A 16,649-nucleotide genomic window follows, 5' to 3' on the forward strand; every position below is an offset into this window, starting at 1 on the left:
TTGACGCAGCCCTTACAGCGTTTGCCTTTTTATCCCATCCTCGCCAGGAGGACCCATGTGGACAATAGAAGTCCCCCCTCCCCTTCCCTTCACGCCCCCCAAACATCCGCAGTGAGTTTCACGGGGTTGCCTTTGCAAAAGCTAAGAGACCTTCACTTCTATTCCATACTCGGCAGCAACATTTAATAATAGGAAGTCCCTGCGAGTCGTGACATTTAAGAAATCAAATCTTTTTGGGAAAGGCGCTGCTTGAAACCGCACGGACAAATTGGCAGAATGCCACAGCAGTTGGACGCATGTGGAGGGCTAGAGATTTGTGGTGGCGTGGCTGATTGAGCCAGCGCAGCATGCATCCAGATCTGTCTTGCTTTCACGGCATATTTAAGGAATAGACTGATTGAAGGAATGCCAGGGAAGTACAGACATGAGTAAGAACTATTGATGACTAGAGACATTTTGGCATTTAAACCCTTGGCGTGGGTTTATCTCTGGTAGACTTTCCACTAGAAAGACATTATATACCGTAGGAGGTGAGATAAGGCCCAGTGGGCCAATGAACGACGCTACACGAGGTTGAGTGGAAACGCAGCCCAAGGCTCCTCAAAATTCTTTTGGGGATGTTGGGTATCGGCCGCCGCCAGGACGAGGTGGCCGAGTGGTTAAGGCGATGGACTGCTAATCCATTGTGCTCTGCATGCATGGGTTCGAATCCCATCCTCGTCGATTCTTTCTGACGTTTCCCACTTGGAAACTTGCTTTGCTGAGCCTCTTTTGTCTGCCAGCGGATGCCCAGAGCACGGACATTCGCAATCACCATTCAAGAAGGGCCGTTGGCAAACTCTGCAATGACGTCTGGATGGATGGTGTGGCCGATGAAGGGGGGCACTAGGAAGTCACCTCTCTTTTCATTTGTCTGGCTTGATGCCATCCTATATCCTCTAAAGAAGGTGGTGGCAGAGTTCCTCCTTTTCCCGCCATTAGCCAATACACATTCTTTATCCCGCCATGGGTCTATCTTTGGGCTGTGGGAAAGGCAAGTTCGATGTCAAACGCCTCCTTATCATTTTGCGTGAAAAGCTGAAAATAGGGAAGGTAGGCACTGCTGAGATTCGAACTCAGGATCTCCTGTTTACTAGACAGGCGCTTTAACCAACTAAGCCACAGCGCCACATGAGGAAGCCGCCGGGTGCCCGGGTTACAATACGGGCGCTTTAACCAACCAAGCCACAGTGCCACGGAAAGAAAGCGCTGGATTTCCTGTTTACTAGACAGGCGCTTGAAACGACCAAGCCACAGCGCCCTGCGAATAAACCGCCGCCGGGAAGCCTGCCAAACGGCATCTCTAATGGATGACTCCAATTTCTGCGCGCCTGTATTATTTGACGCAGCCCTTACAGCGTTTGCCTTTTTATCCCATCCTCGCCAGGAGGACCCATGTGGACAATAGAAGTCCCCCCTCCCCTTCCCTTCACGCCCCCCAAACATCCGCAGTGAGTTTCACGGGGTTGCCTTTGCAAAAGCTAAGAGACCTTCACTTCTATTCCATACTCGGCAGCAACATTTAATAATAGGAAGTCCCTGCGAGTCGTGACATTTAAGAAATCAAATCTTTTTGGGAAAGGCGCTGCTTGAAACCGCACGGACAAATTGGCAGAATGCCACAGCAGTTGGACGCATGTGGAGGGCTAGAGATTTGTGGTGGCGTGGCTGATTGAGCCAGCGCAGCATGCATCCAGATCTGTCTTGCTTTCACGGCATATTTAAGGAATAGACTGATTGAAGGAATGCCAGGGAAGTACAGACATGAGTAAGAACTATTGATGACTAGAGACATTTTGGCATTTAAACCCTTGGCGTGTGTTTATCTCTGGTAGACTTTCCATTAGAAAGACATTATATACCGTAGGAGGTGAGATAAGGCCCACTGGGCCAATGAACGACGCTACACGAGGTTGAGTGGAAACGCAGCCCAAGGCTCCTCAAAATTCTTTTGGGGATGTTGGGAATCGGCCGCCGCCAGGACAAGGTGGCCGAGTGGTTAAGGCGATGGACTGCTAATCCATTGTCCTCTGCATGCATGGGTTCGAATCCCATCCTCGTCGATTCTTTCTGACGTTTCCCACTTGGAAACTTGCTTTGCTGAGCCTCTTTTGTCTGCCAGCGGATGCCCAGAGCACGGACATTCGCAATCACCATTCAAGAAGGGCCGTTGGCAAACTCTGCAATGACGTCTGGATGGATGGTGTGGCCGATGAAGGGGGGCACTAGGAAGTCACCTCTCTTTTCATTTGTCTGGCTTGATGCCATCCTATATCCTCTAAAGAAGGTGGTGGCAGAGTTCCTCCTTTTCCCGCCATTAGCCAATACACATTCTTTATCCTGCCATGGGTCTATCTTTGGGCTGTGGGAAAGGCAAGTTCGATGTCAAACGCCTCCTTATCATTTTGCGTGAAAAGCTGAAAATAGGGAAGGTAGGCACTGCTGAGATTCGAACTCAGAATCTCCTGTTTACTAGACAGGCGCTTTAACCAACTAAGCCACAGCGCCACTTGAGGAAGCCGACGGGTGCCCGGGTTACAATACGGGCGCTTTAACCAACCAAGCCACAGTGCCACGGAAAGAAAGCGCTGGATCTCCTGTTTACTAGACAGGCGCTTGAAACGACCAAGCCACAGCGCCCTGCGAATAAACCGCCGCCGGGAAGCCTGCCAAACGGCATCTCTAATGGATGACTCCAATTTCTGCGCGCCTGTATTATTTGACGCAGCCCTTACAGCGTTTGCCTTTTTATCCCATCCTCGCCAGGAGGACCCATGTGGACAATAGAAGTCCCCCCTCCTCTTCCCTTCACGCCCCCCAAACATCCGCAGTGAGTTTCACGGGGTTGCCTTTGCAAAAGCTAAGAGACCTTCACTTCTATTCCATACTCGGCAGCAACATTTAATAATAGGAAGTCCCTGCGAGTCGTGACATTTAAGAAATCAAATCTTTTTGGGAAAGGCGCTGCTTGAAACCGCACGGACAAATTGGCAGAATGCCACAGCAGTTGGACGCATGTGGAGGGCTAGAGATTTGTGGTGGCGTGGCTGATTGAGCCAGCGCAGCATGCATCCAGATCTGTCTTGCTTTCACGGCATATTTAAGGAATAGACTGATTGAAGGAATGCCAGGGAAGTACAGACATGAGTAAGAACTATTGATGACTAGAGACATTTTGGCATTTAAACCCTTGGCGTGTGTTTATCTCTGGTAGACTTTCCACTAGAAAGACATTATATACCGTAGGAGGTGAGATAAGGCCCACTGGGCCAATGAACGACGCTACACGAGGTTGAGTGGAAACGCAGCCCAAGGCTCCTCAAAATTCTTTTGGGGATGTTGGGAATCGGCCGCCGCCAGGACGAGGTGGCCGAGTGGTTAAGGCGATGGACTGCTAATCCATTGTGCTCTGCATGCATGGGTTCGAATCCCATCCTCGTCGATTCTTTCTGACGTTTCCCACTTGGAAACTTGCTTTGCTGAGCCTCTTTTGTCTGCCAGCGGATGCCCAGAGCACGGACATTCGCAATCACCATTCAAGAAGGGCCGTTGGCAAACTCTGCAATGACGTCTGGATGGATGGTGTGGCCGATGAAGGGGGGCACTAGGAAGTCACCTCTCTTTTCATTTGTCTGGCTTGATGCCATCCTATATCCTCTAAAGAAGGTGGTGGCAGAGTTCCTCCTTTTCCCGCCATTAGCCAATACACATTCTTTATCCCGCCATGGGTCTATCTTTGGGCTGTGGGAAAGGCAAGTTCGATGTCAAACGCCTCCTTATCATTTTGCGTGAAAAGCTGAAAATAGGGAAGGTAGGCACTGCTGAGATTCGAACTCAGGATCTCCTGTTTACTAGACAGGCGCTTTAACCAACTAAGCCACAGCGCCACATGAGGAAGCCGCCGGGTGCCCGGGTTACAATATGGGCGCTTTAACCAACCAAGCCACAGTGCCACGGAAAGAAAGCGCTGGATCTCCTGTTTACTAGACAGGCGCTTGAAACGACCAAGCCACAGCGCCCTGCGAATAAACCGCCGCCGGGAAGCCTGCCAAACGGCATCTCTAATGGATGACTCCAATTTCTGCGCGCCTGTATTATTTGACGCAGCCCTTACAGCGTTTGCCTTTTTATCCCATCCTCGCCAGGAGGACCCATGTGGACAATAGAAGTCCCCCCTCCCCTTCCCTTCACGCCCCCCAAACATCCGCAGTGAGTTTCACGGGGTTGCCTTTGCAAAAGCTAAGAGACCTTCACTTCTATTCCATACTCGGCAGCAACATTTAATAATAGGAAGTCCCTGCGAGTCGTGACATTTAAGAAATCAAATCTTTTTGGGAAAGGCGCTGCTTGAAACCGCACGGACAAATTGGCAGAATGCCACAGCAGTTGGACGCATGTGGAGGGCTAGAGAGTTGTGGTGGCGTGGCTGATTGAGCCAGCGCAGCATGCATCCAGATCTGTCTTGCTTTCACGGCATATTTAAGGAATAGACTGATTGAAGGAATGCCAGGGAAGTACAGACATGAGTAAGAACTATTGATGACTAGAGACATTTTGGCATTTAAACCCTTGGCGTGTGTTTATCTCTGGTAGACTTTCCACTAGAAAGACATTATATACCGTAGGAGGTGAGATAAGGCCCAGTGGGCCAATGAACGACGCTACACGAGGTTGAGTGGAAACGCAGCCCAAGGCTCCTCAAAATTCTTTTGGGGATGTTGGGAATCGGCCGCCGCCAGGATGAGGTGGCCGAGTGGTTAAGGCGATGGACTGCTACTCCATTGTGCTCTGCATGCATGGGTTCGAATCCCATCCTCGTCGATTCTTTCTGACGTTTCCCACTTGGAAACTTGCTTTGCTGAGCCTCTTTTGTCTGCCAGCGGATGCCCAGAGCACGGACATTCGCAATCACCATTCAAGAAGGGCCGTTGGCAAACTCTGCAATGACGTCTGGATGGATGGTGTGGCCGATGAAGGGGGGCACTAGGAAGTCACCTCTCTTTTCATTTGTCTGGCTTGATGCCATCCTATATCCTCTAAAGAAGGTGGTGGCAGAGTTCCTCCTTTTCCCGCCATTAGCCAATACACATTCTTTATCCCGCCATGGGTCTATCTTTGGGCTGTGGGAAAGGCAAGTTCGATGTCAAACGCCTCCTTATCATTTTGCGTGAAAAGCTGAAAATAGGGAAGGTAGGCACTGCTGAGATTCGAACTCAGGATCTCCTGTTTACTAGACAGGCGCTTTAACCAACTAAGCCACAGCGCCACATGAGGAAGCCGCCGGGTGCCCGGGTTACAATATGGGCGCTTTAACCAACCAAGCCACAGTGCCACGGAAAGAAAGCGCTGGATCTCCTGTTTACTAGACAGGCGCTTGAAACGACCAAGCCACAGCGCCCTGCGAATAAACCGCCGCCGGGAAGCCTGCCAAACGGCATCTCTAATGGATGACTCCAATTTCTGCGCGCCTGTATTATTTGACGCAGCCCTTACAGCGTTTGCCTTTTTATCCCATCCTCGCCAGGAGGACCCATGTGGACAATAGAAGTCCCCCCTCCCCTTCCCTTCACGCCCCCCAAACATCCGCAGTGAGTTTCACGGGGTTGCCTTTGCAAAAGCTAAGAGACCTTCACTTCTATTCCATACTCGGCAGCAACATTTAATAATAGGAAGTCCCTGCGAGTCGTGACATTTAAGAAATCAAATCTTTTTGGGAAAGGCGCTGCTTGAAACCGCACGGACAAATTGGCAGAATGCCACAGCAGTTGGACGCATGTGGAGGGCTAGAGATTTGTGGTGGCGTGGCTGATTGAGCCAGCGCAGCATGCATCCAGATCTGTCTTGCTTTCACGGCATATTTAAGGAATAGACTGATTGAAGGAATGCCAGGTAAGTACAGACATGAGTAAGAACTATTGATGACTAGAGACATTTTGGCATTTAAACCCTTGGCGTGGGTTTATCTCTGGTAGACTTTCCACTAGAAAGACATTATATACCGTAGGAGGTGAGATAAGGCCCACTGGGCCAATGAACGACGCTACACGAGGTTGAGTGGAAACGCAGCCCAAGGCTCCTCAAAATTCTTTTGGGGATGTTGGGAATCGGCCGCCGCCAGGACGAGGTGGCCGAGTGGTTAAGGCGATGGACTGCTAATCCATTGTGCTCTGCATGCATGGGTTCGAATCCCATCCTCGTCGATTCTTTCTGACGTTTCCCACTTGGAAACTTGCTTTGCTGAGCCTCTTTTGTCTGCCAGCGGATGCCCAGAGCACGGACATTCGCAATCACCATTCAAGAAGGGCCGTTGGCAAACTCTGCAATGACGTCTGGATGGATGGTGTGGCCGATGAAGGGGGGCACTAGGAAGTCACCTCTCTTTTCATTTGTCTGGCTTGATGCCATCCTATATCCTCTAAAGAAGGTGGTGGCAGAGTTCCTCCTTTTCCCGCCATTAGCCAATACACATTCTTTATCCCGCCATGGGTCTATCTTTGGGCTGTGGGAAAGGCAAGTTCGATGTCAAACGCCTCCTTATCATTTTGCGTGAAAAGCTGAAAATAGGGAAGGTAGGCACTGCTGAGATTCGAACTCAGGATCTCCTGTTTACTAGACAGGCGCTTTAACCAACTAAGCCACAGCGCCACATGAGGAAGCCGCCGGGTGCCCGGGTTACAATACGGGCGCTTTAACCAACCAAGCCACAGTGCCACGGAAAGAAAGCGCTGGATTTCCTGTTTACTAGACAGGCGCTTGAAACGACCAAGCCACAGCGCCCTGCGAATAAACCGCCGCCGGGAAGCCTGCCAAACGGCATCTCTAATGGATGACTCCAATTTCTGCGCGCCTGTATTATTTGACGCAGCCCTTACAGCGTTTGCCTTTTTATCCCATCCTCGCCAGGAGGACCCATGTGGACAATAGAAGTCCCCCCTCCCCTTCCCTTCACGCCCCCCAAACATCCGCAGTGAGTTTCACGGGGTTGCCTTTGCAAAAGCTAAGAGACCTTCACTTCTATTCCGTACTCGGCAGCAACATTTAATAATAGGAAGTCCCTGCGAGTCGTGACATTTAAGAAATCAAATCTTTTTGGGAAAGGCGCTGCTTGAAACCGCACGGACAAATTGGCAGAATGCCACAGCAGTTGGACGCATGTGGAGGGCTAGAGATTTGTGGTGGCGTGGCTGATTGAGCCAGCGCAGCATGCATCCAGATCTGTCTTGCTTTCACGGCATATTTAAGGAATAGACTGATTGAAGGAATGCCAGGGAAGTACAGACATGAGTAAGAACTATTGATGACTAGAGACATTTTGGCATTTAAACCCTTGGCGTGTGTTTATCTCTGGTAGACTTTCCATTAGAAAGACATTATATACCGTAGGAGGTGAGATAAGGCCCACTGGGCCAATGAACGACGCTACACGAGGTTGAGTGGAAACGCAGCCCAAGGCTCCTCAAAATTCTTTTGGGGATGTTGGGAATCGGCCGCCGCCAGGACAAGGTGGCCGAGTGGTTAAGGCGATGGACTGCTAATCCATTGTCCTCTGCATGCATGGGTTCGAATCCCATCCTCGTCGATTCTTTCTGACGTTTCCCACTTGGAAACTTGCTTTGCTGAGCCTCTTTTGTCTGCCAGCGGATGCCCAGAGCACGGACATTCGCAATCACCATTCAAGAAGGGCCGTTGGCAAACTCTGCAATGACGTCTGGATGGATGGTGTGGCCGATGAAGGGGGGCACTAGGAAGTCACCTCTCTTTTCATTTGTCTGGCTTGATGCCATCCTATATCCTCTAAAGAAGGTGGTGGCAGAGTTCCTCCTTTTCCCGCCATTAGCCAATACACATTCTTTATCCTGCCATGGGTCTATCTTTGGGCTGTGGGAAAGGCAAGTTCGATGTCAAACGCCTCCTTATCATTTTGCGTGAAAAGCTGAAAATAGGGAAGGTAGGCACTGCTGAGATTCGAACTCAGGATCTCCTGTTTACTAGACAGGCGCTTTAACCAACTAAGCCACAGCGCCACTTGAGGAAGCCGACGGGTGCCCGGGTTACAATACGGGCGCTTTAACCAACCAAGCCACAGTGCCACGGAAAGAAAGCGCTGGATCTCCTGTTTACTAGACAGGCGCTTGAAACGACCAAGCCACAGCGCCCTGCGAATAAACCGCCGCCGGGAAGCCTGCCAAACGGCATCTCTAATGGATGACTCCAATTTCTGCGCGCCTGTATTATTTGACGCAGCCCTTACAGCGTTTGCCTTTTTATCCCATCCTCGCCAGGAGGACCCATGTGGACAATAGAAGTCCCCCCTCCCCTTCCCTTCACGCCCCCCAAACATCCGCAGTGAGTTTCACGGGGTTGCCTTTGCAAAAGCTAAGAGACCTTCACTTCTATTCCATACTCGGCAGCAACATTTAATAATAGGAAGTCCCTGCGAGTCGTGACATTTAAGAAATCAAATCTTTTTGGGAAAGGCGCTGCTTGAAACCGCACGGACAAATTGGCAGAATGCCACAGCAGTTGGACGCATGTGGAGGGCTAGAGATTTGTGGTGGCGTGGCTGATTGAGCCAGCGCAGCATGCATCCAGATCTGTCTTGCTTTCACGGCATATTTAAGGAATAGACTGATTGCAGGAATGCCAGGGAAGTACAGACATGAGTAAGAACTATTGATGACTAGAGACATTTTGGCATTTAAACCCTTGGCGTGTGTTTATCTCTGGTAGACTTTCCACTAGAAAGACATTATATACCGTAGGAGGTGAGATAAGGCCCACTGGGCCAATGAACGACGCTACACGAGGTTGAGTGGAAACGCAGCCCAAGGCTCCTCAAAATTCTTTTGGGGATGTTGGGAATCGGCCGCCGCCAGGACGAGGTGGCCGAGTGGTTAAGGCGATGGACTGCTAATCCATTGTGCTCTGCATGCATGGGTTCGAATCCCATCCTCGTCGATTCTTTCTGACGTTTCCCACTTGGAAACTTGCTTTGCTGAGCCTCTTTTGTCTGCCAGCGGATGCCCAGAGCACGGACATTCGCAATCACCATTCAAGAAGGGCCGTTGGCAAACTCTGCAATGACGTCTGGATGGATGGTGTGGCCGATGAAGGGGGGCACTAGGAAGTCACCTCTCTTTTCATTTGTCTGGCTTGATGCCATCCTATATCCTCTAAAGAAGGTGGTGGCAGAGTTCCTCCTTTTCCCGCCATTAGCCAATACACATTCTTTATCCCGCCATGGGTCTATCTTTGGGCTGTGGGAAAGGCAAGTTCGATGTCAAACGCCTCCTTATCATTTTGCGTGAAAAGCTGAAAATAGGGAAGGTAGGCACTGCTGAGATTCGAACTCAGGATCTCCTGTTTACTAGACAGGCGCTTTAACCAACTAAGCCACAGCGCCACATGAGGAAGCCGCCGGGTGCCCGGGTTACAATATGGGCGCTTTAACCAACCAAGCCACAGTGCCACGGAAAGAAAGCGCTGGATCTCCTGTTTACTAGACAGGCGCTTGAAACGACCAAGCCACAGCGCCCTGCGAATAAACCGCCGCCGGGAAGCCTGCCAAACGGCATCTCTAATGGATGACTCCAATTTCTGCGCGCCTGTATTATTTGACGCAGCCCTTACAGCGTTTGCCTTTTTATCCCATCCTCGCCAGGAGGACCCATGTGGACAATAGAAGTCCCCCCTCCCCTTCCCTTCACGCCCCCCAAACATCCGCAGTGAGTTTCACGGGGTTGCCTTTGCAAAAGCTAAGAGACCTTCACTTCTATTCCATACTCGGCAGCAACATCTAATAATAGGAAGTCCCTGCGAGTCGTGACATTTAAGAAATCAAATCTTTTTGGGAAAGGCGCTGCTTGAAACCGCACGGACAAATTGGCAGAATGCCACAGCAGTTGGACGCATGTGGAGGGCTAGAGATTTGTGGTGGCGTGGCTGATTGAGCCAGCGCAGCATGCATCCAGATCTGTCTTGCTTTCACGGCATATTTAAGGAATAGACTGATTGAAGGAATGCCAGGGAAGTACAGACATGAGTAAGAACTATTGATGACTAGAGACATTTTGGCATTTAAACCCTTGGCGTGTGTTTATCTCTGGTAGACTTTCCACTAGAAAGACATTATATACCGTAGGAGGTGAGATAAGGCCCACTGGGCCAATGAACGACGCTACACGAGGTTGAGTGGAAACGCAGCCCAAGGCTCCTCAAAATTCTTTTGGGGATGTTGGGAATCGGCCGCCGCCAGGACGAGGTGGCCGAGTGGTTAAGGCGATGGACTGCTAATCCATTGTGCTCTGCATGCATGGGTTCGAATCCCATCCTCGTCGATTCTTTCTGACGTTTCCCACTTGGAAACTTGCTTTGCTGAGCCTCTTTTGTCTGCCAGCGGATGCCCAGAGCACGGACATTCGCAATCACCATTCAAGAAGGGCCGTTGGCAAACTCTGCAATGACGTCTGGATGGATGGTGTGGCCGATGAAGGGGGGCACTAGGAAGTCACCTCTTTTCATTTGTCTGGCTTGATGCCATCCTATATCCTCTAAAGAAGGTGGTGGCAGAGTTCCTCCTTTTCCCGCCATTAGCCAATACACATTCTTTATCCCGCCATTAGCCAATACACATTCTTTATCCCGCCATGGGTCTATCTTTGGGCTGTGGGAAAGGCAAGTTCGATGTCAAACGCCTCCTTATCATTTTGCGTGAAAAGCTGAAAATAGGGAAGGTAGGCACTGCTGAGATTCGAACTCAGGATCTCCTGTTTACTAGACAGGTGCTTTAACCAACTAAGCCACAGCGCCACATGAGGAAGCCGCCGGGTGCCCGGGTTACAATATGGGCGCTTTAACCAACCAAGCCACAGTGCCACGGAAAGAAAGCGCTGGATCTCCTGTTTACTAGACAGGCGCTTGAAACGACCAAGCCACAGCGCCCTGCGAATAAACCGCCGCCGGGAAGCCTGCCAAACGGCATCTCTAATGGATGACTCCAATTTCTGCGCGCCTGTATTATTTGACGCAGCCCTTACAGCGTTTGCCTTTTTATCCCATCCTCGCCAGGAGGACCCATGTGGACAATAGAAGTCCCCCCTCCCCTTCCCTTCACGCCCCCCAAACATCCGCAGTGAGTTTCACGGTTGCCTTTGCAAAAGCTAAGAGACCTTCACTTCTATTCCATACTCGGCAGCAACATTTAATAATAGGAAGTCCCTGCGAGTCGTGACATTTAAGAAATCAAATCTTTTTGGGAAAGGCGCTGCTTGAAACCGCACGGACAAATTGGCAGAATGCCACAGCAGTTGGACGCATGTGGAGGGCTAGAGATTTGTGGTGGCGTGGCTGATTGAGCCAGCGCAGCATGCATCCAGATCTGTCTTGCTTTCACGGCATATTTAAGGAATAGACTGATTGAAGGAATGCCAGGGAAGTACAGACATGAGTAAGAACTATTGATGACTAGAGACATTTTGGCATTTAAACCCTTGGCGTGGGTTTATCTCTGGTAGACTTTCCACTAGAAAGACATTATATACCGTAGGAGGTGAGATAAGGCCCAGTGGGCCAATGAACGACGCTACACGAGGTTGAGTGGAAACGCAGCCCAAGGCTCCTCAAAATTCTTTTGGGGATGTTGGGAATCGGCCGCCGCCAGGACGAGGTGGCCGAGTGGTTAAGGCGATGGACTGCTAATCCATTGTGCTCTGCATGCATGGGTTCGAATCCCATCCTCGTCGATTCTTTCTGACGTTTCCCACTTGGAAACTTGCTTTGCTGAGCCTCTTTTGTCTGCCAGCGGATGCCCAGAGCACGGACATTCGCAATCACCATTCAAGAAGGGCCGTTGGCAAACTCTGCAATGACGTCTGGATGGATGGTGTGGCCGATGAAGGGGGGCACTAGGAAGTCACCTCTCTTTTCATTTGTCTGGCTTGATGCCATCCTATATCCTCTAAAGAAGGTGGTGGCAGAGTTCCTCCTTTTCCCGCCATTAGCCAATACACATTCTTTATCCCGCCATGGGTCTATCTTTGGGCTGTGGGAAAGGCAAGTTCGATGTCAAACGCCTCCTTATCATTTTGCGTGAAAAGCTGAAAATAGGGAAGGTAGGCACTGCTGAGATTCGAACTCAGGATCTCCTGTTTACTAGACAGGCGCTTTAACCAACTAAGCCACAGCGCCACATGAGGAAGCCGCCGGGTGCCCGGGTTACAATATGGGCGCTTTAACCAACCAAGCCACAGTGCCACGGAAAGAAAGCGCTGGATCTCCTGTTTACTAGACAGGCGCTTGAAACGACCAAGCCACAGCGCCCTGCGAATAAACCGCCGCCGGGAAGCCTGCCAAACGGCATCTCTAATGGATGACTCCAATTTCTGCGCGCCTGTATTATTTGACGCAGCCCTTACAGCGTTTGCCTTTTTATCCCATCCTCGCCAGGAGGACCCATGTGGACAATAGAAGTCCCCCCTCCCCTTCCCTTCACGCCCCCCAAACATCCGCAGTGAGTTTCACGGGGTTGCCTTTGCAAAAGCTAAGAGACCTTCACTTCTATTCCATACTCGGCAGCAACATTTAATAATAGGAAGTCCCTGCGAGTCGTGACATTTAAGAAATCAAATCTTTTTGGGAAAGGCGCTGCTTGAAACCGCACGGACAAATTGGCAGAATGCCACAGCAGTTGGACGCATGTGGAGGGCTAGAGATTTGTGGTGGCGTGGCTGATTGAGCCAGCGCAGCATGCATCCAGATCTGTCTTGCTTTCACGGCATATTTAAGGAATAGACTGATTGAAGGAATGCCAGGGAAGTACAGACATGAGTAAGAACTATTGATGACTAGAGACATTTTGGCATTTAAACCCTTGGCGTGGGTTTATCTCTGGTAGACTTTCCACTAGAAAGACATTATATACCGTAGGAGGTGAGATAAGGCCCAGTGGGCCAATGAACGACGCTACACGAGGTTGAGTGGAAACGCAGCCCAAGGCTCCTCAAAATTCTTTTGGGGATGTTGGGAATCGGCCGCCGCCAGGACGAGGTGGCCGAGTGGTTAAGGCGATGGACTGCTAATCCATTGTGCTCTGCATGCATGGGTTCGAATCCCATCCTCGTCGATTCTTTCTGACGTTTCCCAATTGGAAACTTGCTTTGCTGAGCCTCTTTTGTCTGCCAGCGGATGCCCAGAGCACGGACATTCGCAATCACCATTCAAGAAGGGCCGTTGGCAAACTCTGCAATGACGTCTGGATGGATGGTGTGGCCGATGAAGGGGGGCACTAGGAAGTCACCTCTCTTTTCATTTGTCTGGCTTGATGCCATCCTATATCCTCTAAAGAAGGTGGTGGCAGAGTATCTCCTTTTCCCGCCATTAGCCAATACACATTCTTTATCCCGCCATGGGTCTATCTTTGGGCTGTGGGAAAGGCAAGTTCGATGTCAAACGCCTCCTTATCATTTTGCGTGAAAAGCTGAAAATAGGGAAGGTAGGCACTGCTGAGATTCAAACTCAGGATCTTCCTGTTTACTAGACAGGCGCTTTAACCAACTAAGCCACAGCGCCACATGAGGAAGCCGCCGGGTGCCCGGGTTACAATACGGGCGCTTTAACCAACCAAGCCACAGTGCCACGGAAAGAAAGCGCTGGATCTCCTGTTTACTAGACAGGCGCTTGAAACGACCAAGCCACAGCGCCCTGCGAATAAACCGCCGCAGGGAAGCCTGCTAAACGGCTTCTCTAATGGATGACTCCAATTTCTGCGCGCCTGTATTATTTGATGCAGCCCTTACAGCGTTTGCCTTTTTATCCCATCCTCGCCAGGAGGACCCATGTGGACAATAGAAGTCCCCCCTCCCCTTCCCTTCACGCCCCCCAAACATCCGCAGTGAGTTTCACGGGGTTGCCTTTGCAAAAGCTAAGAGACCTTCACTTCTATTCCATACTCGGCAGCAACATTTAATAATAGGAAGTCCCTGCGAGTCGTGACATTTAAGAAATCAAATCTTTTTGGGAAAGGCGCTGCTTGAAACCGCACGGACAAATTGGCAGAATGCCACAGCAGTTGGACGCATGTGGAGGGCTAGAGATTTGTGGTGGCGTGGCTGATTGAGCCAGCGCAGCATGCATCCAGATCTGTCTTGCTTTCACGGCATATTTAAGGAATAGACTGATTGAAGGAATGCCAGGGAAGTACAGACATGAGTAAGAACTATTGATGACTAGAGACATTTTGGCATTTAAACCCTTGGCGTGTGTTTATCTCTGGTAGACTTTCCACTAGAAAGACATTATATACCGTAGGAGGTGAGATAAGGCCCACTGGGCCAATGAACGACGCTACACGAGGTTGAGTGGAAACGCAGCCCAAGGCTCCTCAAAATTCTTTTGGGGATGTTGGGAATCGGCCGCCGCCAGGACGAGGTGGCCGAGTGGTTAAGGCGATGGACTGCTAATCCATTGTGCTCTGCATGCATGGGTTCGAATCCCATCCTCGTCGATTCTTTCTGACGTTTCCCACTTGGAAACTTGCTTTGCTGAGCCTCTTTTGTCTGCCAGCGGATGCCCAGAGCACGGACATTCGCAATCACCATTCAAGAAGGGCCGTTGGCAAACTCTGCAATGACGTCTGGATGGATGGTGTGGCCGATGAAGGGGGGCACTAGGAAGTCACCTCTCTTTTCATTTGTCTGGCTTGATGCCATCCTATATCCTCTAAAGAAGGTGGTGGCAGAATTCCTCCTTTTCCCGCCATTAGCCAATACACATTCTTTATCCCGCCATGGGTCTATCTTTGGGCTGTGGGAAAGGCAAGTTCGATGTCAAACGCCTCCTTATCATTTTGCGTGAAAAGCTGAAAATAGGGAAGGTAGGCACTGCTGAGATTCGAACTCAGGATCTCCTGTTTACTAGACAGGCGCTTTAACCAACTAAGCCACAGCGCCACATGAGGAAGCCGCCAGGTGCCCGGGTTACAATATGGGCGCTTTAACCAACCAAGCCACAGTGCCACGGAAAGAAAGCGCTGGATCTCCTGTTTACTAGACAGGCGCTTGAAACGACCAAGCCACAGCGCCCTGCGAATAAACCGCCGCCGGGAAGCCTGCCAAACGGCATCTCTAATGGATGACTCAAATTTCTGCGCGCCTGTATTATTTGACGCAGCCCTTACAGCGTTTGCCTTTTTATCCCATCCTCGCCAGGAGGACCCATGTGGACAATAGAAGTCCCCCCTCCCCTTCCCTTCACGCCCCCCAAACATCCGCAGTGAGTTTCACGGGGTTGCCTTTGCAAAAGCTAAGAGACCTTCACTTCTATTCCATACTCGGCAGCAACATTTAATAATAGGAAGTCCCTGCGAGTCGTGACATTTAAGAAATCAAATCTTTTTGGGAAAGGCGCTGCTTGAAACCGCACGGACAAATTGGCAGAATGCCACAGCAGTTGGACGCATGTGGAGGGCTAGAGATTTGTGGTGGCGTGGCTGATTGAGCCAGCGCAGCATGCATCCAGATCTGTCTTGCTTTCACGGCATATTTAAGGAATAGACTGATTGAAGGAATGCCAGGGAAGTACAGACATGAGTAAGAACTATTGATGACTAGAGACATTTTGGCATTTAAACCCTTGGCGTGTGTTTATCTCTGGTAGACTTTCCACTAGAAAGACATTATATACCGTAGGAGGTGAGATAAGGCCCACTGGGCCAATGAACGACGCTACACGAGGTTGAGTGGAAACGCAGCCCAAGGCTCCTCAAAATTCTTTTGGGGATGTTGGGAATCGGCCGCCGCCAGGACGAGGTGGCCGAGTGGTTAAGGCGATGGACTGCTAATCCATTGTGCTCTGCATGCATGGGTTCGAATCCCATCCTCGTCGATTCTTTCTGACGTTTCCCACTTGGAAACTTGCTTTGCTGAGCCTCTTTTGTCTGCCAGCGGATGCCCAGAGCACGGACATTCACAATCACCATTCAAGAAGGGCCGTTGGCAAACTCTGCAATGACGTCTGGATGGATGGTGTGGCCGATGAAGGGGGGCACTAGGAAGTCACCTCTCTTTTCATTTGTCTGGCTTGATGCCATCCTATATCCTCTAAAGAAGGTGGTGGCAGAGTTCCTCCTTTTCCCGCCATTAGCCAATACACATTCTTTATCCCGCCATGGGTCTATCTTTGGGCTGTGGGAAAGGCAAGTTCGATGTCAAACGCCTCCTTATCATTTTGCGTGAAAAGCTGAAAATAGGGAAGGTAGGCACTGCTGAGATTCGAACTCTGGATCTCCTGTTTACTAGACAGGCGCTTTAACAAACTAAGCCACAGCGCCACTTGAGGAAGCCGACGGGTGCCCGGGTTACAATACGGGCGCTTTAACCAACCAAGCCACAGTGCCACGGAAAGAAAGCGCTGGATCTCCTGTTTACTAGACAGGCGCTTGAAACGACCAAGCCACAGCGCCCTGCGAATAAACCGCCGCCGGGAAGCCTGCCAAACGGCATCTCTAATGGATGACTCCAATTTCTGCGCGCCTGTATTATTTGACGCAGCCCTTACAGCGTTTGCCTTTTTATCCCATCCTCGCCAGGAGGACCCATGTGGACAATAGAAGTCCC

The 16,649-nt window shown here is 50.5% G+C and overlaps 22 non-coding genes across 22 annotated transcripts; 12 read left to right on the forward strand and 10 right to left on the reverse strand.

The window, feature by feature from the left end:
• Nucleotides 1–641: 641 nt before the first annotated feature.
• Nucleotides 642–723, forward strand: TRNAS-GCU (transfer RNA serine (anticodon GCU)). Its single transcript has one exon. It is a non-coding gene; the product is annotated as a tRNA-Ser (tRNA).
• Nucleotides 724–1,094: 371 nt separating this feature from the next.
• TRNAT-AGU (transfer RNA threonine (anticodon AGU)) lies at nucleotides 1,095–1,168 on the reverse strand. The gene has a single exon. It is a non-coding gene; the product is annotated as a tRNA-Thr (tRNA).
• Nucleotides 1,169–2,020: 852 nt separating this feature from the next.
• On the forward strand, nucleotides 2,021–2,102 carry TRNAS-GCU (transfer RNA serine (anticodon GCU)). Its single transcript has one exon. It is a non-coding gene; the product is annotated as a tRNA-Ser (tRNA).
• A 371-nt stretch (nucleotides 2,103–2,473) lies between these two features.
• On the reverse strand, nucleotides 2,474–2,547 carry TRNAT-AGU (transfer RNA threonine (anticodon AGU)). Its single transcript has one exon. It is a non-coding gene; the product is annotated as a tRNA-Thr (tRNA).
• Nucleotides 2,548–3,399: 852 nt separating this feature from the next.
• Nucleotides 3,400–3,481, forward strand: TRNAS-GCU (transfer RNA serine (anticodon GCU)). Its single transcript has one exon. It is a non-coding gene; the product is annotated as a tRNA-Ser (tRNA).
• A 371-nt stretch (nucleotides 3,482–3,852) lies between these two features.
• TRNAT-AGU (transfer RNA threonine (anticodon AGU)) lies at nucleotides 3,853–3,926 on the reverse strand. The gene has a single exon. It is a non-coding gene; the product is annotated as a tRNA-Thr (tRNA).
• An 852-nt stretch (nucleotides 3,927–4,778) lies between these two features.
• TRNAS-GCU (transfer RNA serine (anticodon GCU)) lies at nucleotides 4,779–4,860 on the forward strand. Its single transcript has one exon. It is a non-coding gene; the product is annotated as a tRNA-Ser (tRNA).
• Nucleotides 4,861–5,231: 371 nt separating this feature from the next.
• TRNAT-AGU (transfer RNA threonine (anticodon AGU)) lies at nucleotides 5,232–5,305 on the reverse strand. The gene has a single exon. It is a non-coding gene; the product is annotated as a tRNA-Thr (tRNA).
• Nucleotides 5,306–6,157: 852 nt separating this feature from the next.
• Nucleotides 6,158–6,239, forward strand: TRNAS-GCU (transfer RNA serine (anticodon GCU)). Its single transcript has one exon. It is a non-coding gene; the product is annotated as a tRNA-Ser (tRNA).
• Nucleotides 6,240–6,610: 371 nt separating this feature from the next.
• On the reverse strand, nucleotides 6,611–6,684 carry TRNAT-AGU (transfer RNA threonine (anticodon AGU)). The gene has a single exon. It is a non-coding gene; the product is annotated as a tRNA-Thr (tRNA).
• Nucleotides 6,685–7,536: 852 nt separating this feature from the next.
• Nucleotides 7,537–7,618, forward strand: TRNAS-GCU (transfer RNA serine (anticodon GCU)). Its single transcript has one exon. It is a non-coding gene; the product is annotated as a tRNA-Ser (tRNA).
• Nucleotides 7,619–7,989: 371 nt separating this feature from the next.
• On the reverse strand, nucleotides 7,990–8,063 carry TRNAT-AGU (transfer RNA threonine (anticodon AGU)). Its single transcript has one exon. It is a non-coding gene; the product is annotated as a tRNA-Thr (tRNA).
• Nucleotides 8,064–8,915: 852 nt separating this feature from the next.
• Nucleotides 8,916–8,997, forward strand: TRNAS-GCU (transfer RNA serine (anticodon GCU)). Its single transcript has one exon. It is a non-coding gene; the product is annotated as a tRNA-Ser (tRNA).
• A 371-nt stretch (nucleotides 8,998–9,368) lies between these two features.
• TRNAT-AGU (transfer RNA threonine (anticodon AGU)) lies at nucleotides 9,369–9,442 on the reverse strand. Its single transcript has one exon. It is a non-coding gene; the product is annotated as a tRNA-Thr (tRNA).
• An 852-nt stretch (nucleotides 9,443–10,294) lies between these two features.
• On the forward strand, nucleotides 10,295–10,376 carry TRNAS-GCU (transfer RNA serine (anticodon GCU)). Its single transcript has one exon. It is a non-coding gene; the product is annotated as a tRNA-Ser (tRNA).
• Nucleotides 10,377–10,774: 398 nt separating this feature from the next.
• On the reverse strand, nucleotides 10,775–10,848 carry TRNAT-AGU (transfer RNA threonine (anticodon AGU)). The gene has a single exon. It is a non-coding gene; the product is annotated as a tRNA-Thr (tRNA).
• Nucleotides 10,849–11,698: 850 nt separating this feature from the next.
• On the forward strand, nucleotides 11,699–11,780 carry TRNAS-GCU (transfer RNA serine (anticodon GCU)). The gene has a single exon. It is a non-coding gene; the product is annotated as a tRNA-Ser (tRNA).
• A 371-nt stretch (nucleotides 11,781–12,151) lies between these two features.
• Nucleotides 12,152–12,225, reverse strand: TRNAT-AGU (transfer RNA threonine (anticodon AGU)). The gene has a single exon. It is a non-coding gene; the product is annotated as a tRNA-Thr (tRNA).
• Nucleotides 12,226–13,077: 852 nt separating this feature from the next.
• TRNAS-GCU (transfer RNA serine (anticodon GCU)) lies at nucleotides 13,078–13,159 on the forward strand. Its single transcript has one exon. It is a non-coding gene; the product is annotated as a tRNA-Ser (tRNA).
• A 1,298-nt stretch (nucleotides 13,160–14,457) lies between these two features.
• Nucleotides 14,458–14,539, forward strand: TRNAS-GCU (transfer RNA serine (anticodon GCU)). The gene has a single exon. It is a non-coding gene; the product is annotated as a tRNA-Ser (tRNA).
• Nucleotides 14,540–14,910: 371 nt separating this feature from the next.
• Nucleotides 14,911–14,984, reverse strand: TRNAT-AGU (transfer RNA threonine (anticodon AGU)). The gene has a single exon. It is a non-coding gene; the product is annotated as a tRNA-Thr (tRNA).
• An 852-nt stretch (nucleotides 14,985–15,836) lies between these two features.
• On the forward strand, nucleotides 15,837–15,918 carry TRNAS-GCU (transfer RNA serine (anticodon GCU)). The gene has a single exon. It is a non-coding gene; the product is annotated as a tRNA-Ser (tRNA).
• Nucleotides 15,919–16,649: the final 731 nt, after the last annotated feature.

The sequence above is a fragment of the Leptodactylus fuscus genome, chromosome 7, assembly GCF_031893055.1.
Source record: "Leptodactylus fuscus isolate aLepFus1 chromosome 7, aLepFus1.hap2, whole genome shotgun sequence".
In the NCBI taxonomy this organism is placed as follows: domain Eukaryota; kingdom Metazoa; phylum Chordata; class Amphibia; order Anura; family Leptodactylidae; genus Leptodactylus; species Leptodactylus fuscus.